Raw genomic sequence first — 26,803 nt, forward strand, 5'->3', positions numbered from 1 at the left:
GTCTCTCTCTGTCCCAAAAATAAATAAACGTTGAATAAAAAAAAAATTAAAAAAAAAAAAAGGCATTATAAGGGGCACCTGGATTGGCTCAGTTGGGTAAGCATTGGACTTCGGCTCAGGTCATGATCTCATGTTTTGTGAGTTCAGGCCCCACTTTGGGTGAGCACGAGCCCCATTTCAGGTGTGCCCTACTTCTCTTTCTCCCTCTCTTTTTCTCTGTCCATCATGGAATTCTCTCTCTCTCCATCTCTCTCTGCCCCTTGCTCACTTGCGCCTCATCTCTCTCAAATACGATACGATACAATACAATACAATACAATACAATACAATACAATACAACAAAATAAGGTAAAATAAAGTAAAATAAAATAAAGCATCATAAGCTAACATTGAACTTTAGTGAATGATATGTATTGATGATATGTATAGTGAGTGATATTGGGTTATATTGGAGTAGGAGTGGGGCATACTGATGTCTACAGTTTGCTTTGAGATGCATAAAAAATGAGATTGACAGATACAGGAATAGGCAGATAGCTATGTGCTAAGGCAAATACAGCAAAATGTTAATAGAATCTACATATTTAGTATAAAGGTGTTCAGTGTATAATTCTTTCAACTTTTCTGTGTCCTTGAACATTTTCCTTAGAAATCATGATGGGGAAAACAGTCAAACCCTCAAGGCTCTGCTGTTCCATTGAGGAAACCCAATAGGAGATAAATTTATGTATAGTCTTTTGGTCTTTCTTCTTGTTCTCATTTTATTTTTCTTAGATAAAGGAGATAAATTGATCATTCTCATGATGGCATTTGAAAAGGTGAGCCAGGGGCACCTGGTTGGCTCAGTCGGTTAAGCTTCCAACTCCGGCTTAGGTCATGATCTCATGGCTCGTGTGTTCAAGCCCCGGATCGGGCTCTGTTCTGACAGCTCAGAGCCTGGAGCCTGCTTGGGATTCTGTGTCTCCCTCTCTCTCTGCCCCTCCCCTATCACACTCTGTATCTCTCTCTCTCTCTCTCTCTCTCTCTCTCTCTCTCTCAAAAATAAATACACATTTAAAAAAATTAAAAAAGAAAAAGTGAGCCATTACTTGATCATGGGGACAGGCAGAATTACTTGTCCCCAAAGATGTGCTGGAATTTGTGAATATGTTACCTTATAGGGCAAATGAGACTCCACAGATGTGACTAAATTAAAGATCTTGAGGTGAAGATACTATCCCTGATTATCTGGACGAACCCAATATAATCACAAGCGTCCTTAGAAGTAAAAGAGAAAGGAAAGAGACCCAGAGCCAGCCATGTAAAAATGGACACGAAGTTTGGAATGATGTAATTTTGGCTTTGGAGGCAGAGGAAGGTGGCGGAGAGCAAAGGAATGCAGTTAGCCTCTAGCAGCTAGGACTGAAAATGGATGGGGTTCTCTGCTAGAGTCTCCAGAAGGAATACAATCTTGCCAACACCTTGACTTTAGCCTAGTGAGAACTGTGTCAGACTTCCAACCCGTAGATCTGTAAGATAATAAACTTGTGCTGTTGTAGGCCTCTAGGTTTGTGGCAATTTGTTCCTACAGGAGGCCGTAGGAAACCACTTCAATCACAGAAGGAAACTGTGTACGTCAACATATTATTCCAAAGCTATAGAGAGGAAAAATGAGGCTGAATGGTAGGTAAACCATTTTACGTGGATGTCAATTTTAGGGAGATGCTATGGGTTGAAGAAAGAGGCTAACTCACAGTATAAGTTTTGATGGTTTATTTTAAGCCTATACATAAAAATTAGAACAACAAATCTCAACCAAGCCTCATGGGAACGTGCAAAAAGCCCAACATCCAGGCCTCGGGGGAATTATCTGGATCACAGAAGACCCAGGCCTCAAGGAGTATGAACAGGAAGGCCATTCAGCAACCAGGACGGATCTAGGGACCTCACCAACAAGAGTTTCTATGCTATGAGTGGGACCTACATTTTTCCAGGTTTTTGATTCATTCTGAATTAGTCTGCAATTTTTTCTTAGTGCCTGTGGCCAGGACCACTGCCTGGGTGCACCTTCCTCTGGTGGGCATAGCCATGCCTGAGTGGGCACAGCCTGGAAAGAAAAATGTACCCTGGATTTCTGTCTAACCTCCCTCCCCACCCAGGCAGTGCGAGGTGTAACCCGCTCAACCTTCTGTATACTCCAGCCTGCTGGCTCTTCACATTTCTGTATCTCTTCTGTCCCTAGAGCTTCTGGCTTCTGGATAGCTTCTGCTGCCTAGAACCCTTGTTCATTTATACCCCTAGCTCACTTGTTCCTCTCTAAGGCCCCTGCTGGTTTTTCTGTGGGAATCCCTTTAGTTCAGCTTTTGCTGCGCATTGCTTGATTTTCCTCACTGATCCCCAATTTAATTCCTGGAAATGAGATTCTGATTGCTCAAACTGACCTTTATTTGGCATGAGCTTTTCACTCCAAGTGATCTCATAAGTCTGGAGGCTTGACTGCTCTGGGATCAGGGTCCCATCCCTAGTCTTATAAAAAAAAATGATAATAATTAAAAAAAATATTTTTGAATAGTGGGTGAAGTCACTTGGAACCCAAGGTGGTGACCTAACCTTGCTACCTTTTAAGGAGCTTTGGGGAGACAGGACCATAACTGACAGGGGTCGGTCAAATTTTAACTATCGTGGATGTTATTTCAATGTATGCTTTGTCCCTCTCCACAGAGAATTTCAGAAAGTTAAAACAAAAACACAGCACATTTAATAACGTAATCAAGCAAAGCTATAAACAGAAGAAAAAAATTGGGGAAACTAGTTACAGAGGAACGTGAATATTATGGCCGATGAGATAAACACCGTTGTTTGATTGTGCTTCAGATTCATTTCTGAGCTTCTCCCTATCCAAGGAAGAATTGGAAATGGGTGATCTGTAGAGTTCTTAAGGAAATAATCATATTTCTCACTTTACTGGGTGGCAGAGGCCTTATGCTCCTTTGACATGAGTCCCCTCTAACAACAGAACTTTGGGAAAGAACTCTGTTGAGAGATCTGGAGTGAATGGAAATCTAAATGCATATGGACCATTTGTCTTTATTTCTGGCAAGCTTTTCACTTGCATCATTCTCTTATAATTCAGAACCTGAAGGCTTCAATACCTGAAGGCTCTTTCAGGTAAGCAAATCCTCACAGGTATTTTCCCTTGCCGAATATCCCTAAATATTGGCCCAGAAGCAGATCTTACCAAGTCACAGGGAAAACTCCAGTGTGTCCCTCCACCGAGATCTTTGCTTCAAGGTTTCAAACATATTTAGCTTATCCCAACCTCCATGAACACCTGTTTCTCTGAAAGGAGAGCTCAAGAACCTTTTGTTTTAGCTAACACCCTACAAGTCAAGGCTGTGGTTATAGAAAGAAAATTGACTCGAGTACCAGGAAAGCTGGATTTGAGCTTGGATCCTGTCACTGATTCACCTGGTGTGACCTCAGTGTTTCTCCTTATGACTTTGAAAGGATGGGCGACTACATCAGTATTTCTCATGTTTTGGCCCAGAGTTATTACGGGGGGAATTAATTATGAAAATGCAGATCCTAAGATCCTACTTCAGATCCACTGAATCAGAATCGCTGAGGTTGACACCTGATGTTCTAGATTTTAATACCTCTGCAGGTGCTTCTGATGCACAGCCAAGTTTAAGAAACAATCTATTTGGTAACCTACCAAACTCTTTCCAGTTCAGTGTTCATTTGATAACCACATTCCTGAGGAAGTAATCATGTCCTTCCTCTTGGGGTTTTTCAGCCATCCAGGACTAGGGATGGATACAAAAACAGATGAAAGGCAAGGCCAGGCTTTTTTCCTTATTTGGATACACGGTAGAATACTTCTTAGCAGAATCATTCCCTTAAAGCCTCCAGGTAATTTAATGGTTCTATTTAATGGCTGGCATCAGTAGAACATTCCTCTTTGCAATATTGACCCAAGGAGTAGCTGGAGGCTACAAGATGATAAAAAAGAAGGTTCTGCCAAAAATAAATTCAAGACAAAAATTAAAAATGAACTTCCAATATCTGTCTGAAGATCTGTGAGAGTCATTCTGATTATTCACAGATAGTTAACTTTCATTCCTATTACGTTCCCAACACAATTCTCCTTTCTACTAGCTGGGGCTCATTGTCTACAGTCCTGTTAGTTAAGACTGCATACTGTACACAAATGGATAGGAATGGTCTTTCATTTTGCCTTCTGGGGCATCACATGGTAAATTGGGGCTCAACTCTCACTGGTTTAGGCTATAGTTTCACGCCCTGGGGGTTTCAAACACATATGATGCATATTATGTGCCCGACGTCTCTCAACATATATTAGTTCATGTAATCCTGAGAGCAACTATAGGAATCCATTAACAGATAGAGAAATCCAGTCCCTGGAAATCTTAGATAACGCGCCCAGGGTCACACAGCTAGTCAGTAGAGGAGTTGGAATGGGTGAATGATTTGATTTGCTTACACTGAGAAAGCACTTGTTAGAAAAAAGCCCCCACATAGGGTACTTAAAGACTTAAGGAATTAAATTGCCATTTGCACTAAGTGGTCATGCCTCTACTATGAGTGGTGGCTTGTGTTAAACTCAACGTTGTCCTTATGTTGGCTTCCTCCCAAAGACCTGAGATACATATGAAGAAGACTTTACCTTCTCTGGCTTCCTCTTCCTTACCTATAAGAAGAAAGAAAATTTCTGTGGTGATGCTAAAATTTGGTGATCAATGCACAAGACTAAGAGGTACTATTTCTGAGTGTCAGTTACTATCATGACGTGGGCACCACGTAGTGGGAAGTGCTCTGACATGGGGTCGAAAGTGGTGAGAGCCTCCAATTCCAAGGCGGGTTTGCCCTGTGTCCTTGGAAAAGACACAAAGTCTCTCTGGTCTTTGGTCCCGTCATTTCTAAAATAAGGGATTGAATCAGAATTAATGTTTTTCAGAAACTATTGAGCTCTTTAAAAGAAAGATGTATGTGATCAAATAAAATTTAGAGAATATATGATCTATGCCTCTGCTAGCAATTTACTGGGCATATTCACATACTAACATAAGAGTTCTAAATTTACTGATGCATGCTTTTCTGCCCTTCCCCACCCCCATCTTAAGACCAATAAACATCTTATGGAAAACTTTGGAGAATGTTAGATTACATGATTTTTATATTTTCAAATATAAAATTCTATGATTTTTTTTTTCACTCCTTACCACTGTTGGTTGGTTGATCCTTAGGGTGAAAGGCGTAAGTAGAAAACACTAGCCCTGACAGATTGAAACCATTGTGTATAGGAGACCAAATTAAGGAAAGAACAAAGTGGGGTGTCTCATTTGACTGAGAGGTTTTGAGTTGAAATCTGTGTTCTGTTGGACTGAATGCTGATGGAGATTTTTTTCTCATCTGAATGCCTACTTAATTGCCTGAAGAGAGTTAATATCTCCAGCTCGATTTTGGAAAGAGATAGAACTCATCAGACAAGAGCAATTAGTTGACCTCTGAGTGTGGGCTGAACCTCTTAAGAACGCTGTCGTAATCATTAGTCCAGACAATCAGGACCTGCCTCCCTCCTCCTCTGGAACGAGGAGGAATATCCGTTCCCCATGTTGCCTGTGTGTTCCCTCTTCTTGCGGCTGAGCGGATTTAACGCCCCATTTTTAAGAAGCCAATTCCTTTTTTCACTAAGAAGACAGTGAATGAATTACAGTTTATTTGCAAAACAGTTGAGACGTCAGGCATAAAAATGAGATGTGACGTAGGGTCCAGAATTCAAAGTGTTTTCTGACTATAATATTGAACAACAACTCTGTGTATTTACTCTTTTCATCTTGATCAGAAAGGCAATTTTTCCCAAATGCTCAGAAGCAAAGCCATCCTAATTGTATTTTTATTTCTGCTGGCTGCTTTTAAAACCATTTTAAGCTTTTCGTTTTATTTATTTATTTTATTTATTTTTTTTTAATTTTTTTTCAACATTTATTTATTTTTGGGACAGAGAGAGACAGAGCATGAATGGGGGAGGGGCAGAGAGAGAGGGAGACACAGAATCGGAAACAGGCTCCAGGCTCCGAGCCGTCAGCCCAGAGCCTGACGCGGGGCTCGAACTCACGGACCGCGAGATCGTGACCTGGCTGAAGTCGGACGCTTAACCGACTGTGCCACCCAGGCGCCCCAGCTTTTCGTTTTAAAACAAACAAATGTAGACAGAATAGGCGGATGAATCTCCATTTACTCATTCATTCCCCACCTTCAGCAATGATCCAATAGAGCCAATCTTATTTCTTCTATATCTTCTAACTCTTCCTGCTTCTTAGAGCTGGAATATTTTGAAGAAATTCTGAGACATCATATAAGTTTATTCGTAAATACTTTAGTATTCAGAAAATCTATTTATACACACGCACTATTCAGACTAGTAGTAATATTCAAATTTTTCTGATCATCTCATGATTTACAATTATTTTCTTAAAAAATTTTGCAAAGAGCAATGTCCATACCTTGCATTGAGCTGACATTTGCTCTACTGTCTCACCAACCTTTTTTATCAACCGTTTTCATTGTAACCATTCAGGTGAGTGTGCAGTGGAATCTCATTGTGGTTTAGATTGGCATTTCCTTTATGACTAACGATACTGAGTATTTTCCTGCATGTGTAATTGCAACAAAGGTATATTTCTCACTTGAGTCATAACCTGATACACATAAGGTGGTTTTCCTGGGCATGTCTCTTGTGGTTAATAAAAAATCTGGCCGCTTTCTTTTTCTTTTTCTTTCTCTTTCTCCTTTTCTTTCTCTTTTTCTTTTCTTTTTCTTTTTTCTTTTGTGTTTAGATTCAAATTAGTTAACATACTGTGTAGTCTTGGCTTCAGGAGTAGAACCCAGTGATTCATCTCTCACATATGACACCCGGTGCTCATCCCAAGTGCTTTCCTTAATGCCTGTTGGCTGCTTTCTTTTTCCAGCTCTGCTATCTGAGAGTGCTTTCCTTCTACTCACTCCTGCTCTTAACTATCTTAGACCAAAGTGTCACATTCCCATGGGCAAAAATTCAGTTATAAGATTCCAACCCAACCATTAGCAGGGCTGGGAAATAGGATTTTCCTGAGTTTGCAGGGAAGAGAAACACTGTAGCAAGCACACTATTTCACTGCAATTATTGTTTGTCCCTATTTATAAACCTTGTTAATTAAACTCATTTAAATATTTTAAATTGCACCTATAAATTTAATATATTGTATATACTTTTAAGTACTTCAGTTAAGTATTTAAGTGTTTCTTAGTAGCCCAATAATATAAATATATATTCGTGGCGAATTTTAATTTGTATTTACTGTTCTAATACCATTTACAATAACTTAGTAAGATTTCAATTTAAAAACGTAAGTCTCTAAGGGGCGCCTAGGTGGCGCAGTCGGTTGAGCGTCCGACTTCAGCCAGGTCACGATCTCGCGGTCCGTGAGTTCGAGCCCCGCGTCGGGCTCTGGGCTGATGGCTCAGAGCCTGGAGCCTGTTTCCGATTCTGTGTCTCCCTCTCTCTCTGCCCCTCCCCCGTTCATGCTCTGTCTCTCTCTGTCCCAAAAATAAATAAAAACGTTGAAAAAAAATTAAAAAAAAAATAAAAATAAAAACGTAAGTCTCTGAGTACATAAGCCAAATTTTAATAGTATTTTTTCCTAGGGAAGGAAAAGGGTTGGCGTAGAGAATAAAGAAGAGTATAAGCATTGTGGGAATGTTAACTATTTAACATATTTCTTTTGTATTTTTATTTTTTTAAATTTTTTTTCAACGTTTATTTATTTATTTTTGGGACAGAGAGAGACAGAGCATGAACAGGGGAGGGGCAGAGAGAGAGGGAGACACAGAATCGGAAACAGGCTCCAGGCTCCGAGCCATCAGCCCAGAGCCTGACGCGGGGCTCGAACTCACGGACCACGAGATCGTGACCTGGCTGAAGTCGGACGCTTAACCGACTGCGCCACCCAGGCGCCCCTCTTTTGTATTTTTAAAGGCATGATTTAGCAAGTAAAAAAGAACCCAAAGTTTAAACCAACAACTAAATTACACATTAAGTTTTGAATTAGCATTATAAGTCTAACCTGTTATTTTAATAGAACAAATTTTCCTGATCATTATAAATACTTGAACATCAAATATGCACACATTGAAAACAAACTATTAGTATCATGGCTTGGATTCTCTTAAATATTTCTATACCCAATTCTGAATCTTCCCCATGTTGGAAGATGCTACCAACTAATTAAACAATTACGCTGAACCGAAACATTTAGGGTAGCACTTTCAGATAATTCTTGAGCTTATATTCTCAGCTGGCTGAGGTTTTTAATGACCTAAGAAGTTTCTATCTGAGCTGTTTGTGTTCTTTCCCACAGCTCACACACACCAGGACGGTGGTTTCTTCTTCTCCCGTCTCAGTTCACCCCCCGCATCTCCTGGACTCACTTTCCACATTACCTATTTTTTCACGTTTCCCCTTGATTAGGTTCAACTAATCTATTTACTTCTTTAAATTCTATTCATATTCTTCCTATACATCAGTGCCATGACTTACCCATATTTAAAGGATACACAATTCCATTGCTCACGTGACTTCCGACTCAGGCAGTAAAATGAATTCTACTTAGTTTCCAATCCCAGCTTATCCATTTACTTGCTGTGTGACCTTTACCAGGTTGGTGGGCTACTCTGTGTCTCAGAGTCCTCTGTGTGAAAAAAGGGATAATAATAGTACTTACCTCAGTGTTGTTGTATGGGTTAAATAAGCTAATAAATACAGAGGACACTGAACAGTGTTGCCGCGTATTAAGTGCCTTGTATATGTGAGCTATTGTTATCATGATTGTTGTCATTAGCATTGTTAGTGTTTTTGTGACTTTGAGGTGGTGCCCACGACGCCCAGAGGGTAGTATGCAAAACCCCACTCGTTGGGATCCACCAGTGTTTCTCCACTCATTGCGTCTCTCCACTCATTTTATGTCTCCCCGAGAACTGCAAATGCCCAGGAGTTCTTCCCCTGGGGTTAGGACAACTCTGAAGATTAATGTACACCCCAGAGCTCCTGGAGGAGCCTTTCGGGGTTATCCCCTTGCTGGCCTTCTTCAGCTCCCCCTATCATTTGCAGCTTTGCCTGGGCACACTCCGTGAGTCCAGGCACAGGAATCTTTGTCTCAGCATGGGCCCCTGATGAGCAGTTTGAAAGGGGAGAGGGCCACTGGATTCAAATGACTATATATTTAAAATTATAATCCTGTTAGCATGTTGATTTGTGGTGGAAGTCTTAAACTTCAAGGGGTACATCAGCGAACGACCTGTAGGACTTGGGAAAAAAACCACAGATGACCACAGTCCTCCTTTCTCCCAACTCCGAGGTTTTGATTCAGGAGGGCCAAATCAGAATTATTGGGGCCCAACACTTTGCGTTTCTAGTGAGTCTCAGTGATGCTGATGCTGCTGGTCCGGGGACCAGACTTTGAGAGCCATTAGTGTGAATGATATCTGTGGCCCCAAGTGCCTCCTATAAGGAAATACTTGCACAGTGACAGAAAACTGAGCCACATGAGCAGTTAGTGAAGGCCTGTGAAGTTAGCGGGGAAGTATTTTGGGGATACGGCTGGAGGATTTCTGAACATCTCTCAAATAAGCCCAGGAAGAATAAAATTTTATATATATTTTTTGTATACTTTGATTTAGATACATATTCACCCACTTGTATTGTCCTCAGGATAAAAGCTCCTCCGTCATAAAAAAGATTGACACACATAAGTGCCTCACCCTGTTCCTGCACCATACTTAATAGGCACCCGATTATTGGTATTGTTGGCTATTCCTTCTCGGCATCACCACCGTCTCAAGCTAGGCCAATCTGTTGGATCTCCTTGGTGTGGTTTCTTGCTACAGTTTGGAAGCAAACGCGGTAGGGAGGATGAGGTAACAGTCAACTCTTATTTCCCACACAAAGTGGGAAACACACCAATAAAATATCATCATTTTTATTACCTGGGGCATCTCTTCAGAACTGCACTGTTCCCTCAGAATGGACATTTATTGTTACCCCAGGCAGCCACCTGAAAAACACACTTGCCGATCTGGAGACAGGTCTATGGGGAGACGGTGCTGATGTGTCCCTCACCCCTGAGCCCCTGTTGCTCCCAAAATGGGTCTGATGTCTCAGTCCTTCAAAGTGAGAGACAGCACAGATTATGTGATTCACTTGCAATTTCACTTTCCTTTTTTTTAGAAAACAAAACATATGCTTGTTTGATTCGGTTCTCTTAGGAGGCCTTAGTAAGTACCTGTTGAAAGAGGAAGTGAATAATTTGAAAAATGTGCCTTATGTGCTTAGGAATAATATCTCACAATTATTAAATAGGGGCTTAAATAGGGGCTGTTGTGTTTTTACATTAAAAAATATATATAATTCAATATATTCTGGCTATAAAACTTAAAGCATTCTATTCGCAAAAATTCAAAAAAAACCTTGAAGTACACAATAAATAAAAATGTCCATAACTTCTGAGAGAATCACTGTTAACATATGGCCAAATATAGCCTTCCTCCTGTCTTAATACAAAATATACATATATCATTCAACAAAATTGATGTATGTATTAGTTTTCTCTTGTAAATGTGGATGAATTATCACAAACTTAATGGCTTAACACGGATTTATTATATTACGATTGTACGGTTTAGAAGTCTGACATAGGTCTCACAGAGCCAAAATCGGAGTGTTAGCAGGCTGGGCTCCCTCCAGAGGATCTAGGGCAAAATCCATTTATCTGCCTTTCCAGTTTCCAGATGCTTCCTGCATCCTATTTGCAGTCATTAACCTTCGAAAGTAGTAAAATAGCATCTATCTGACCCTTCCTCAAGGTTCTCTGTTTCGGATGACTAACATGGTTAGATCTGGTCCTCCTGGATAAAACAAGGTAACTTCACCTCAGTGCCCTTAAACTTAATCACATCTGTAAAGCCTCTATTGTCACGTAGCCTAACATATTCACAGTTTCTGGGGATACAAACTTGGATATATTTAGGGAGGGGAGGGACATTATTCTGCCTACCACAGGATAATAGCATACATTCACTTTGAAACCTATTTGTCCCCCTCACTCAACCGTGAATCTTGGACATTTCATGATGCCATTAAATATTTTGCTGCAATCAGACTGTTAAGGAAAAATGAGATCCATTGACAAATCTACTTACACAGCACTTAAATAATTCTATTCTTTGGTATATTCAAAATGTTGCCAATTTTTCACATTAAAAATAGACCCCAAATACGCAAAGTAGTTTGGAAAAGGAAAGCAAAGCTGGAGCTATCATAATTTCAGCCTTCAAGTTATATTACAAAGCTGTAGTAATCAAAACAGTATGGTACTGGCACAAAAATAGACACATAGATCAATAGAACAGAATAGAAAACCCAGAAATAAGCCCCCAGCTATATGGTCAATTAATTTTCAACAAAGCAGGAAAGAATATCCAATGGGAAAAAGTTTCTTCAACAAATGGTGTTGGGAAAACTGGACAACAAATTGCAAAAGAATGAAACTGGGCCACTTTCTGAAACGATACACGAAAATAAATTCAAAATGGACTAAAAACTTAAACGTGAGACCTGAAACCATAGAAATCCTAGGATAGAGCACAAACTTCTGACATTAACCATAGCAACATTTTTCTAGATATGTTTCCTGAGGCAAGGGAAACAAAAGCAAAAATAAACAATTAGTACTACATCAAAATGAAAAGCTTCTGCACAGTGAAGGAAACGATCAATAAAACTAAAAGGCAACATATTGAATGGGAGAAGATATTTGCAAATGACATATCTGATAAAGGATTAGTATCCAAAATATATGAAGAACTTATACACCTCAACACTCCAAAACAAATAATCCAACCAAAAAATGGACAGAAGACATGAACAGACATTTCTCCAAAGAAGGCATCTGAATGGCCAACAGACCCACGAAAAGATGCTGCACATCATTCATGATCAACGGAAATGGAAATCTGAACTACAGTGAGATATCACCTCACATCTGTCAGATGGCTAAAATCAAAAACACAAGGAACAAGCGTTGGTGAGGATGTGGGAAAAAAGGGACCCTCTTGTACTGGGTGGGAATGCAAACTCTTGGTGGGAATGCAAACAGGTGCAGCCACTATTTAAAAGGGGTGTACTTGTCCTGATGAGCACTGGGTGATGTATGGAAGTGTTTAATCACTATATGTACAGCTGAAACTAATACAGCACTGTGTGTTAACTATACTGATATTTAGAATAAAATAAAGTAACATCATAATAAACATATTTTTATTTTTTTATTTTTGGGGAGGCTATATCTTTTTAAAGTTTTTATTTATTTATTTATTCATTCATTCCTTTATTCATTCACTTTTTTTTAACTCCAGTAAACATACTGTATTATATTAGTTTCAAATATACAACATGGTGATTTAACAATTCTATACGTTATTCATTCGGCGCTCATCAGGACAAGTGTGAGCTTTAATCCCCATCACCTATTTCGCAAGTTACCCTACCCACCTCCCTTCAGGCAACCATCAATTTATTCTCTGTAGTTAAGAGTCTGTTTTCTGATTCCTTACTAAGATAAACTCCTAAAAATGAAATTCCTGGATCAGAGGACAGGCAACGGGATTTAAAGGCTATTATCTATGTTTTGTTAAGTTCTACCCTTCCCTCAGGGGTTTTGCCAATTTAAACTCTCACCATCACTGTGCAGGAGAAAAATTGTCTCCTGCCCCTTCATCAGTGCTGGTTTTGATATTTTTAAAATCTTTGTCTAGTTTTTGATGTAGAAAATGTTGGAGTTTGGAGCCGACGGCAAGAAAGAGTTCTTGAGATGTCTACAGTGCAAAAAGGTGGTTTTATTGAAGCACAGGGACAGGACCCGTGGCCAGAAAAAGCTGCCCTGGGGTTATAAAGGATGACTGATTATATACTTTCAAGTTGGGAGGGGGTCACGGATAGGTAAGTCTCTAAGGAATTTGGAAACAAAGTTTCCAGGACCTTGAGGGGCTAGCTGTTGTAAAGATAAGGCCATTTACTAAGTCTAGTATAATCTTAGTCATGAGACCCTTTAGATGTATATCAGTAGGCCATATGTTTGGAGAATGATTGTTAACTCTATCTGGGGATGGGGAGGTAGAAATAAATGAACTTTCCAAAGGGATTTTCTTGTGCTGAAAAAGACTCACAGAATCCTGGGGTTGGGGGTTGGGCTAAGATTGCCTTTTGCCCTTAGCGAGAGCAAGGTCATTCTGTCTGTTTCAAGGACTTGTCAATGGGCTCCAGGCAATAAGGAAATCTAATTTTTCATTTGCCTTTGTTTCCCACATCAGTTTTCAGGAAAAAAAAAAAAAAAGCTTCGTTTTTCTTATAATTGGTCTTTAGTTATATGATGAGGTCAAAAAAAATATCCTTTAAGGCAAAATAGCTTCTCATATTCATGGTTTCTTTCTTTCGCGGCAAGTAAAGTTGTTATTAGCAGTGGTTTTCTCTTGGGACTGATGGGGTGGGTGGGGGAAGAAGGAGAGAGGATCATAACTGGTCTAGGTATCAGACAACAATATTCATGCTGTCATAATGTTTCCTATCAAGCTCAGTGTCAGTTTCTGTCACTAGCTACAAAACCAAACAAACAAATTAAAGTGAAATTTCTTCAAATTGAAATAGAATTCCTTCTTGACTAGGATATTTACAAAAGAGTCAGAGAAAAATCTACTCTAGATTAATGTTAATATTGATCAAAGAATTCCCACTCAACTAACTAAAGCCTATACTCAATAATAGGACCATCTCATATATTTATGGTACTTTTATATTTTCAGGACATTTTCCTGTTACATTTTTACATGCCGGTTTTATTATGAATGGGTATTAAACTTTTCAAATGCTTTCCTTCTTTTATTGAAATGATCATATGGGGTTTGTTCTTTATTATGTTAATGTGGCACATTATATTGCTTTTCAATTGCTAATCGAACTTTCCACACCTGGGATAACCTCTAGTTGGTCATGATGTATGTTAATTGTATGCTAATATTTTGTTAAAAATTGTTATGCATATGTTTATGAGAGATACTTATCTTTTTTTATTTTTAATTTTTTTTTCCAACTTTTATTTATTTTTGGGACAGAGAGAGACAGAGCATGAACGGGGGAGGGGCAGAGAGAGAGGGAGACACAGAATCGGAAACAGGCTCCAGGCTCTGAGCCATCAGCCCAGAGCCTGACGCGGGGCTCGAACCCACGGACCGCGAGATCGTGACCTGGCTGAAGTCGGACGCTTAACCGACTGCGCCACCCAGGCGCCCCAAGAGATACTTATCTTTGAGAGGTTTTGTGTGTGTGTGTGTGTGTGTGTGTGTGTTTAGTAATGTCTTTGGCAGTAGGGTTATAGTGCCCTCATACCCTCCTCCTTTGTTTCTTTAAAGAGTTTGTGTAAGATTGGGGTCATTTATTCCTTGAATTTTATAGAATTCCCCAGTGAAACCATCTGGGTCTGAAAGATTTTGGTTTTGGTTTTGATTTGTGTGTGTTTGTAATGGGGACTGATGGTTTCAACAACAAACTCATTTTCTTTAATGGGTATAGAATCTTTGCTTTTTTCTTCTTGTCACTTGTGATAAATTGTAATTTTCAATAAATGTGTCCATTTCATCAGAGCTGTCAACATTATTGGTATAAAGTTATACGTAGTATTGTAGGGGCCAACAGCAGGCTGCCCCAAGATGGGCCACTTTGGTCTAAAGATTATTCTGAGCTAAAAGTAATAAAACCCTAGCAGATAACAGAAAACACTCTCTGCCTCCCCTTCAAGGGCCTAAATTTACCTTGGTAAAGAGAGCCTGCATAGGAAGAAGGCTATTAATAGAGATTCTCCTTTAGTGAAGACATTTACCTGCAAAACAGGGCAACCTTTGTTTTTCAAAACAACTCCTTTCACCCTCCAGCTAATGGCCTTCCTCCCCTTCTAATCCTCAGACCTACTGCTCTCCTTAGCTGATACAAGCTGCATGTTGCCTCATTGTCTTCGGAATCTCATGTCTCTGTGGGTTCCCTGTATGCAAGCTGTTAAATTTGATTTTCTCTTGTTAACCTGCCTTATGTTGATTTGGTTCTGAATCTGCTAAAAAGATCATAAGGCAAAGGAATCTTCTTCCCCGACAGTATCCTCTCCTTTTCTTTTTTCTTCTCTCTTCTCTTTTTTGTCCTTCCATTTCCCCCTTTCCTTCAACTTCTGGTCATCTTTTTCATTTTATCTAGAACATTCATTAATATTAAGAAAGAAAATATCATAAAACTGTAATATCATCACAGAGTCATACCTGGTCTCCCACCAGAGTTGGGAAATGGCCAAGTTAGACAATTTAAATGCTCGATGCCAAGAACACTCAATATTCATTAGTTAAAACTCCTCTGTCATGAGCAATGCTTGGATCCCAAGGTTTGTTTCTGTGATTTTATTTCTTCTGTGTTTCTGTGGCTGATCAACTTCAACTATGTATCCACAATTCTGACTCATTCACTATTGTTTTGTTAAACTAAAATCTACACTCAATAAAATCCATTCTGTATGTTTTGCCAAAAACACATTCATGTGACAAGAGCAACAATCAAGAAAGACAAAGGACAGTTCCATCACCCACCTGTTCCCCCAAATCCTCGCAGACCCCTTTGTAACCAATCCCTGCTTCCACCTCACCTTGAGAACCACTGATATGCTTTCTATTACTATAACATTGCCTTTTCCAGAATGTTATACAGATGGAACGTGTAATATATGGCTTTTTTAAAAAAAAATCTGGTTTCTATTAGTTGAAATAATGCGATGCATCCATGTTGTTACACACACGTGTGTATTGCTGACTGATATTCTGAACTTTGGATGGACCACCATTTGCTTATTCATTCACAAATTTAAGAATATTTGGGTTTTTTTTTCGAGTTTTTGTAGCTTATTAGTGAAGTTGCCAAAAACATCTTCTTGTAGGTTTTTATGTAAATATAAATTTTCATATCTTTTGTGTATTAAGGAGTGGAATTGCTGGGTCACATAATAAGTATGTGTTTAACTTCATAAGAAACTGTCCAACTATTTTCCAACTTAGCAGCACCCTTTCCACATTCTCATCAGTGACTTACACAAATTCCTGCTGGTAGTGTGTGTTATTTATTTATTTACTTAGAAAAGCTTAGCCATTCTAATTGACTTTAAACTATGGAACACGGCTTGCATTTATGGAATAAACACCACCTGGTCATGTCCTATTGTCTTTTTTATATATAGGTGGGTTTAATTTGCTAACATTTCTGTGTTTTTTATCTCTCCCCTGGTAATTATTTTTGGGAAATGTTCTCCTCTACTTTTTGGAAGAGTTAGTGTAGAATTGGTATTATTTTTTCCAATGCATGGTAGAATTTACAAAACGCTTGGAGTTTTCTTTGTAGAATGGTTGTAACTGTGAGTTCAATTTCCTTGATATATTTAAGGCTATTCAGGTTACCCATTTCATCTTAGTTTCAAATTGCTGGGCATAAAGTCTTTTATAATATTCCATTATTATCCTTTTAATGCCAGTAGGAAGAGGAGTGATATATACCCTCTTACATTCTTTCTCTTTACTTCCTAAGTCTCTGTAAACAAATGTCGAATTTATCTTTTCAAAAAATCAGATTTTGTCTTTATTGATTTATTCTATTGTTTTTCTATTTGCAATTTTATTGATCTCTGCTCTAATCTGTATTAGTTTCTTCTTCTGTCTGCCTTGGGTTAAACGTGTTCTACTAGTTTTTCGAAGGTGGAGATTTAAATGATTAATTTCATAATTAATTTCAAATTTGGTAAATTTCTTTGTATTTTTTTAAGCTTTATCCCACAAATTTTGTAGGTTGTATTTATATATTCTTTCAATTAATTGTTTGTCTATTTTTCCTTGTGTATTCTTATTTAAAGCTCTGCGTTATTTAGAATCCTTTTTGTTTTCGACTTTCTTGGGGTTTTCCTGTTATATTTCTGTTATTGGTTTCCACTTTAATTTTGTTGTGGTTAGGGGATATGCTTTATCTGATTTTCCTCTTCTCAATTTGTTATGGTTTGTGTTCTTATCTGAAATGTTGTCTATTATGATTGTTGCACTATGGAAGAATATAACTTCTGCATTTGTTGGCTGGTGTGTAACATAAATATCAATTAGGTTAAGTTGCTGTTAATGTTCAAGTCCTCTATTATCATTACTGATTTTCTGTCTACTGGTTGTTTTGATTACTGAGAGAAGAGCTGAAATCTCCAGTTATAATTGTAGATTGGGCTACTTCTTCTGGTTCTGACAATTTCTGATTTAATATTTTTAAGCTCTGTCAAGGTGCACACTCATTCAGACTTTTAATTATTCCTATTGAATTGTCCTTCTTTATCCCTTGTAATTGTGCTTGTTTTAAAGTCTGCTTTATCAGGGTGCCTGGGTTGAACGTCTGACTTCGGCTCAGGTCATGATCTCATGGTTTGTGGGTGGGTTCAAGCCCCAGGACCGGCTCTGTGCTGACAGCTTGGAGCATGAGTCTGCTTTGGATTCTGTGTCTCCTTCTCTCTCTACCCCTTCCCCACTCGCATTCTGTCTGTCTCTCTCTCTCTCAAAAATAAATAGGCATTAAAAAACTTTTTTTCAGAAAGTCTATTTTATCTGCTATGCTTACCCAGTCCAGCTTTCTTTTAATTAATGTTCACATGCTATATCATTTTTTCTTTTACTTTTTCCATGGGTATATTTTTATATTTAAAGTAGATTTCCCATAGACAGCCTATATGCATCTTCATTTTTTATCCAATTTGATAATTTGTCTTTTAATTGTTCAGATTAGATAATTTATACTTAATGCAATTGATATGACTAACCTTAGATCAGTCATTTCCTTTTTGTCTTAATCTTGATTCATGTTTGTTTGTTTTCTTTCTTGCTTTTATTTAGAATGTTTGAATAATTTCCGATATTCCAGTTATATTTTACCCAACGTTTTGGTTCTCTCTCTGTGCGTTATTTCAGGATGCCTACCTAAAATTTCAGAGTCCACCTAGAGAGTTAGTATAATACCACTTCAGGTGAAGCAGAGATGTGCTGCAACCATATAAGTCCGTGTAGACTCCACAATTGGCCTTTACGTCACTGCTGTTAGGTCATAACTATGCACATTGGAAACCTCATCCGACAATGTCAGGATTTTTATTTTCAAGTCATGTATGTTTTATAATTTAGGATTTTGTGTTCACCCAGACACTGACCATTTCTGTTGCTTTTCCTTCATTCCTGGAGTTGCAGCTTGCCCTTTGATATCATTTCCCTTCAGCCTGAAGAACTTGCTTTAGCATTTTGAATTCTTCTTCTGGTAACAAATTCTCTTAGTTTCTGCACCTGAGATTGTCTTTGTTGTCACTGTCATTCCTGAAAGCTATTTTTGGTCGATAAGGATTATTGAGTTGAAAGTTCTTTTCTTTTAGCACTTTTAAGATACTATTTCACAGTCTTCTTGCTTCCATATTCTCTAATGAGAAACCCACAGTCTCTTAAATCATTGTATCTTTGTATATGTCATTTTTCTGTAGTTGCCTTTACATTTTTCTCTTTGTCTTTGTTTTACCTTTTATAGCATTTTGATTATATGTTGTCTAGCTTTGCTCGAATCTCTTCTATTTTGGGATCTGACAGTTTCTTGAATCTGTAAATTTATATCTTTTACCAAATGTGGGAAAATTTCAGGCATTATCTTGCTCAATATTTTCTTTCTTCCATCATTTTTTTCTTTCCTGAGATTCCAATGAGTAACATGCAGGGTGTTTTGGTATTGTCTCATTGGTCTCTGAGGCTCTGTTTTCTTTTCTTTTTTTAATTTCCCCGCTTTTTAGACCAGATAATTTTATTTTTCTACCTTAATGTTCATTGACACCCTTCTTCCATCTCCCTTCTTAAGTCCATCCAGTGAGTTTTTAAAACTTTTTTAGAAGTTTTACTATTCAGTTCTAAAATCTCTACTTATGTCTTTTTTATAATTCCTATTTTTCAGCTAGGAATGTACACATTTCTTTACACATTTCTTTACACATTTTCCTTTATCTCAGGGAGCGCAGTTGTTAATAGTTGCTTTCATAATAATTCCAACATCTGGGTTTTCTAGTGGCTGACTTCTGTTTAGTGTGTGTGTGTGTGTGTGTGTGTGTGTGTGTGTGTATGTGTGTGTGTGTCCACTTTATTGCCCATTGGCTAATTTTGGATTGTAACCTGAACATTTTGAATGTTATGTTTAGACTCTGGGTCTGGTTATAATCTCCTGGGGATGTAGATGCTTTTGTTTTAGCAAGCAGTCAACCTGGTTAGATTCAAACTGAAAGTTCTGTCTTGACTTTGGTGGGAGGCAGCCCAAATCCCAGGTCCAATCCCTAAGTGGTGCCATGCTGGTCTTTGGGTGACGTGCACCTGTGGAGCCCAGCCGTGTGCCCCAGGAGGAGCAGGTTCCACGCAGAATTAGGAAATATTCCCCCATGGCTTCCTCCACTATGGGATGCTCCTGTCCCTCTCTGGCTACCAAGGGCTCTTTTCCCTGGTTTCTGTGGCTCAAAATACAGGGTTTTTACTCAAGCATTAGCTGCCTTCGCTGCCGCCACCATCTCTGTGTGAGAAACTGCCAGAAGAAAAAAGAAAACTGGGAAACCCACCCAAGCAGTCGCTTCTCTAAATTTTGACACCCATCCTTAATCTGTCTGCTTTTATTTGTTAGCATCCTTGGATGTATTTTTGTGTTTTATCCAGATTTTTTCATTTGAATCAGCAAAAGAGATGGGCCATAACAGCTCAGCCCTCCGTGTTAGAACCAGTCATTCTCAAGAATTCAGCTTTTGTATCTTCTGAACAACTGAAGGGGCAAATAAAAAAAAAATAATAATAACATCCTTTTACAGCTTTAGCAGCTGACTTTCAGAGAACTGAAATAGACTGGAGAAGTTAGCCTAGCCAGTAAGTGAAGGTGCAGAACATAATGGAAAAAACAAACAAACACATGCAGTTTATAATTAGATAGATCTGTGAAAGATCTATAGCCCTGCCATTTATTAGAATCATTAATGCCTTTTGGTGAGTGTCAGTATTCCCCCCCCCCAAAGTGAATGAAATCAATAATATGTTATTCTATCCCCCACCCCCTGGCCCTGTATGTGGAAATGCCACTGGCAGCTGAGAGCAGATATGGAGTTGACTTTATACACGCCAAAGAAGTGATATCCAGGTCACCTCAGAGAGAGAGTGGGGTGCCTACTCCAGGCTGGTGAGGCTTGACTGTCATGTCTTAGCAACCTCGCCCTGATCCCACACTCAGAAAGACACCCTTCAGGTTGTTAGTTATTCCAGGGAAAGAGTGTTCCGGTCATACTGATTTGAGCTCCCAGGCTGCCTAGCAATTGTAGCTTTCATCACATTTTCTCAAATTGGCATTCTGGCTTTCTATGGTTGTCTTGTAAGATTTGTCAGTTTGATTAAGCTTTCTGGAATTTGTACAACTGGAGGATACTGACAAGATATAAATTTGTGAGTGTCTGAGCCAGGCAAAAGATCAGCTTTGAAATACAATGAACTTTCTAGAAAATGCACTTTTTAGAGAAAGTCTTTTGCAATCAGGCCTCTTGGCCAGTTGGTACGAAGTGTGGTGTGAGATTGTTCTAAATGTTTCATGTGTAAATATTGTTCAGTTTAATCCTTTGTGCTTATTTTAAATGTATTAGAAAAATATAAATAGTGCAGGAAACCCATCAGTTCCACATAGGAAAACAACCTCAGTTTTCCTCCTTTTGTAGGGAAAACCCAGTCTTCCCTATTATATTTTTCTTTCCTGTGAGCCTCCTTTACTACACACAAAACACTTCACTTCTGATACTTCTGGAGGTTTTTCCCCATATCAAGCAATTCTCCACGACACCAGCTATCTTCACTCAATTCTGTACTATCATCCTGGAGACAGAGTGAGATCCCACAGGTTAAGGGCTCAGTCCCACAAGCCTACTTTCACCACACCTCAGTTGCCAATTACAAGTGGTAAACCCCTACGTTACCTACAGCTTCTATCTGATTTGGTTACAAATCAGAAGTTCCCACAATCTGCTCCCAGGTTTGATTAATATGCTAGAGCTGTTCACAGAGCTCAAGGAAACACTTCTGGTTATAAGTTTATTAAAGGATGTGGTAAAGAACACAGACACCAAGTTGAAATGGTACATAGGGCCAGATCTGGGAGGGTCCCAAGGACAGGAGCTTTTTGTCCCTGAGGAGTTGGTGTGTGTCACCTCCCAGCATGGATGTGTTCATCCACCGAAGGACACTTTGGTTGTGTTTATCCTCTGACTATTGTAAATACTGCTGCTTTGAACAGGGGGTTACAAATATCTCTTGGAGTTAATGTTTCATTTCCTTCAGATATCACTACAAAGTGGAAATGCCTGATCATATGGTTGTTCTATGTTTAATATTTTGAGCCTCCTCTGTACTGTCTTCCAGAGTGGCTGACCAATTTACAATCCCACCAGCAGTGCCCAAGGGGTCCCTCTTCTCCACATCCTTTCCAGCATTTGTTACTTCTTGTCTTTTTGATGATGGCCATTTTAACAGGCACAGTGATCTCTCACTGTGATTTTAATTCAGCAAAGCTAAATTGTCAGATTTACTACATCAGGGGAGAACACCACATTGAGAGAGCCATGGGAAATTAGGACAAGGTATTTATAGGGTGTTAGGGCTTGAGGGGGATGACATTAAGATAGGTCTTGGGCGCCTGGGTGGCGCAGTCGGTTAAGCGTCCGACTTCAGCCAGGTCACGATCTCGCGGTCCGTGAGTTCGAGCCCCGCCTCGGGCTCTGGGCTGATGGCTCAGAGCCTGGAGCCTGTTTCTGATTCTGTGTCTCCCTCTCTCTCTGCCCCTCCCCCGTTCATGCTCTGTCTCTCTCTGTCCCCAAAATAAAAATAAACGTTAAAAAAAAAAAAAAAAGATAGGTCTTATAGGCAGAAACTCTTTAGGGCCAAGCAGAGTGTATGACATAGTAGCTTTAGATTGGTGGTAACAATGAGATAAGGTCTTAAGGTAAGTCTTGATGAACAGGCCATTAGTTTTGATGATTTAGCTGTTTGGTTGGCCAATAGCCTTACCTTCTGGGTGCAGTTGTTTCCTGGAGCATCAGCTAAGTTACTTTTGCTTGATTCCAGTACTGTTTACTATCGAGTTAGGGTCATATGTCTATTCAGTCCCAGTTTTGTGTATGTAATGGTTTCAGTTATCACTTCTCTTATTAGTTAGGCCTTGCTTTTAATATACGTGATGTGCATAGCTGTAGAAAAAGGTCCTGCAGAAAGTGGTAAGGCACTTACTGAGAGTGGCACTTGGTGTTTATACTGACTGTTCTGTGATGGTTTGTGATGGTTTTTCCCCTCCATATGCTCATTAACACTCTTTATATTTATACTTGGAATTTTCTTATGAAAGAAAATGACAGGACTCTTTGGAGACCCCTAAACATCTCTCAGTTTAGTCACTACTAAGTTCTGCTACTTAAATATGAAGCCCACATCAATTTCTGAACTCACTGGGTACAGAAAGTAGTAACCTCTCAATTAGACCAAATTGCGCTTAACCCATTGACAGACTTGAGTCAGTTTCTGCTCTACTCCTAATGCCATCCCAAAATTTGCTAAATCACTTGCAATAAGACTTCCCTTCTAGGGATCCCAAAACCAAGATAGCCCTGAATAGCAAAGGAAACTGTGTGAGGAGCATGGTTGTCTAGGTCATCAGTGGGTGAGAGTTTCTAATATGCTTAAGAGACAGAGAGTTTATTGATAAGTAAAACAGGACAGAAATCATCCATGTAGAAAGAGACCATGGTGCTCAACAATGCCAGGAAAGAAGTGGGAAGTGTGTGTGAAGGTGGGGGGAGGTTGATAGAAAGTTCTACTTTGGAAAAGCTGCAAGTTAGTGCCTCCCCTGCTCCAACATATATCCTCCATCATAGAGTTAGGTTGTGTGGCTTATTGTGCTCCCCTGGCCCTCCGCATCAAAGACCACAGGACCATTTGCTGAGCTGATGAAAATCCCTGGGGGTAACAGGTTGCCAATGCCATGGTAGAGCCCCCAGAAAGACTCTCCTTAGCTCCCTGCCCACTCGTGTAAGGCAAACTGAAGAAACCCACATCTCTGGCCTACTTTTAAATATCATCATACCCAAGATCACCTGGCCAAAGTAAACATATACCAAACTGGCTCCAGAGGAAAGAGAATTGAAACAGAAGATCCCTAATGCAAAACAAAACAACAAAATCTTTAATTAGAGTGCACAGCTGTGAGCAGATACTGGATTATTACATAAAACTAGACAGTTCTATAATTTTTTATAAAAAAATGGTAAGAGAACAAAAAAGTCCCAAGAAACTAAGTATTTGCAGGAATAAAGCATTAAGTAGGAAGGGGTGCCTGGGTAGCTCAGTTGGTTGAGTGTCTGACTTTGGTTCAGGTCATGATTCCGTGTTTCGTGAATTCAAGCCCCGTATTGGGATCTGCACTGACAGCTCAGAGCCTGGATGGAGCCTGCTTCGGATTCTGTGTCTCCCTCTCTCTCTGACCGGCCCCTGCTTGGTCTCTCTCTGTCTCTCTGTCTCTCTGTCTCTCTCTCAGAAATAAACTTTAAAAAAAGTGATTTACCTCTAAAAAAAAAAAACATTAAGTAGGAGGACTGGAAGGTAAAATTGAGGTGCTCTGCCATAATGTAAAGCAAAGTGCTGTAACTATTAAATGCACACTAGATTTTGAAGACCTAATACAAATATAGAATATAAAGTATTTAGGTCATATTTTTGTATTGATTACATTTTGAAACAAATATTTTAATATTTAAACATAAACGCTAATACTAAGGAAAAGATATTTGAGATTTAACACTGATTAGCAATGAAATACCATGAATAGTAATTAAACTATTTTGAAGAAAATCTTTCGTGGCACTCAGCATAGGAAGCATGATGTGGGCCTATGAGATCTGAAGTTTGAGTTTGGCTCTCATGCAAAGTATTGTGTCCACTACCAAAGTACTGAGTTCCTATTTCTGATTTAATTGCTCGGATGGGCCCCTCTCCCTCTTTTTCTGGCACAGATTTTAGACTCCCTGTTCGGTCTCACATCCCTTTAAGATAACAGGGATTCACTGGCCGTGTCCACTGAATGGATGTTTGTTTGTTTTCCCTGTTAGTGACTGCAACCATCATTTACCAGAAATCATACTTAGGGTCCCACTCCATTTGTGGGACTGCGATTTATTGCTTTCCCCATTAAGTAGAAAATCAAGTTGTGTTTCAAAGTGTGGCTTCCGTCATTCGGCATTGTTGGTGAATCTGCTATTTATTTATTTATTTGGCATTTGTTTGCTCTTACATCCTTTCTCCAACTGTCATACATTTTCCAATGGCTAGATATCTAATGAGACAGAGTCAGAAGATGTCTCCAAGCGATCTGGCTTCCTAGGTTATGACAAGCGTGGCTTGGCTTTTCAATTAAAAGAAAGTTGAAAAAAGGAAGGAGAAAGCATGCAAGTAATTAAGCAGCAACAGGCTCTTGGCAGAAGTTGTTAAGTGAATTATTTAACGAAGCTGTTTGGAGCAGGGAGACCTGGCTCCCTCTGGCTTCTGCTTCCTGTAAAAGCCTGGGTGGCTGCTTCCTACCCTCTTTTTCATGCTCTGACAAAAGGCACAGGTGGATTTATAGGACTTGGAGGAAGTGGGAAATTGCATGTGATAAACGTTTTTGCAGTGAGTTGTCAGCCAGAGGAAAGCTCTGCCATTGAGATGTCTGCTGGGAAGGAGCTTTGTTTGGGGATTCCTAGCATCCCCCAATGAGAGTGTATAAAAGACAGCAACCTTTTTTAAGAAGCATTCTGGTGTGACGTTGGGGTTTCGAGTCGCAATGCATCCCAGGGCGAGGCGGGTTGAAATGACTGAGGAGGGAATCTGGAATTTCAGGATTTCGTGTTTAATCTTTCCCTTTTTAGCAACTAATCCAAAACCCATTATGATACCCTTCTGGCCATCTGCTGGCTAGATTTAACATCTGAGCTACCAGTTTAATTTGCAACCTCTGGGTCCAATCATGTGAATAGGAGACAGTTATAAAGAGATGGAGGGATGGGAGTCGGAGCCTCCACGCCATCAGGCACTAATGATTTAGTGTCTCAGCCTCCCCATCAGAAGCATCCTGAGTGCAGCCATTCTTGCTCTACGTCTAGTGTTCCTGTCAGAGAAAATGTTCTTTCTGTTCTGTGCATCTCAGCTTAACCATACTGACTTGAAGCCCCTAGGGGGAAGCAAGTGGGGTGCTGGTTTGTCTCCACCTGCATGTTTTTGTGTATACTGCTTTGTGTTGCGTGTCTGTGTGGGTGTGCACATGCACAGCAGGATACCCCAGAGGAGACAAAACATGTTTGCTTAATGCAAGGGAGTAATGGAAGGGACCGGAGGATGTAGTATGAGTGGCTAAGAGTGATCTCAACTTTCCAAAAGTAAGCGTTGATATGCTCATATGGAGGGGGTGTCCTGAGCATATACTAGGTGCTCAATAAATGCTGTTGTCCTTCAGGAGCTGTTAATAAGTTCAGCACCAGCGATGTGGGTGATGTTAAAGGCTTCCATGTGGGTCTTCCATGTGCAGGGGCACATACCTAAAAAAAGAGAGAAAAATTGAAAAGGGAGGGTGTTTGAAGGAAAAAAAACAAAAACAAAGAACAGTATCTGCCCTGGGAGGGGGCTGAAACTAACTGAAAAATCAAGTAGCTGTGTCCTAGGGGAAAACGGAGTGATGGGGAGGATGTTTGTGAATAATGGGACACTCTTCTGTCTACTCACCTCCAGGTGGCAGGATGCTGTGAGGACAGTGGTCAGCTCTTTACAGATTCCCCTTCTAGTGAAGAGGAAGTTACTCCTTTTATCTTTGTCTCTAGTTAATTCCAAGACTAGGCAGAACTGTGTCCGCACACGTCTAAGGAATATTTTAGCTGTGGCAGGGCTGCAGCAGACAGAGACTGACATGTGTAAAATAAGCCGTATGCCCACAGTAATAATAAAAACGATCCTTTCTTCAGTCTTCTTGACAATGTAACAGGGAACTCACCACTGTTTTTCAACTCATGTAATCTTTGCAATACATTGAAGGAAGACCTTACTTTTCTCACGTTGAAGACAAAAAAGCTGAATCAGAGAAAGTAACTTACTAGTTAGCCCAAAGTTATACAACCTATAAATGGCAGAGCCAAGCTGTATGTTCTGTGTTGCTTGATTCCAAAGGCACTGAGTGATGAACACTATTTTTATTATGCTATCCTTGCTAAAGGGCTGTGAGGGTGTGGCAAAGCTGGAAAAGGATGAAGGTTTTCTGTCATTGAAAAGGAAAAGCTGAGAAAAAGGTCAACTGAGCCTAATGAGCCCAGGAGAGCCCCCTGCCCTCCTCCCCACCAGGTTGTATGCTGCCTAGCCAGCAGGAAGAGGACGAAGCAGTGGCTGTGAAGAGAGACTGTTCGAGAGTAGGATGACTTCAACTTATGTACACCAATCATTCAGAATAAGTCGGAGGCTGAGAGAACAAGAAGGAAGTACAAGAAATAAAGATGTAGAAGGACTGCAATAAACAAGATGGAGGGTCTCTGGTTCTCTCTAGGCTTTCTAACTTCTG

This window comes from Herpailurus yagouaroundi, unplaced genomic scaffold (genome assembly GCF_014898765.1).
Source record: "Herpailurus yagouaroundi ecotype Mexico unplaced genomic scaffold, PumYag 159, whole genome shotgun sequence".
Classification (NCBI taxonomy): domain Eukaryota; kingdom Metazoa; phylum Chordata; class Mammalia; order Carnivora; family Felidae; genus Herpailurus; species Herpailurus yagouaroundi.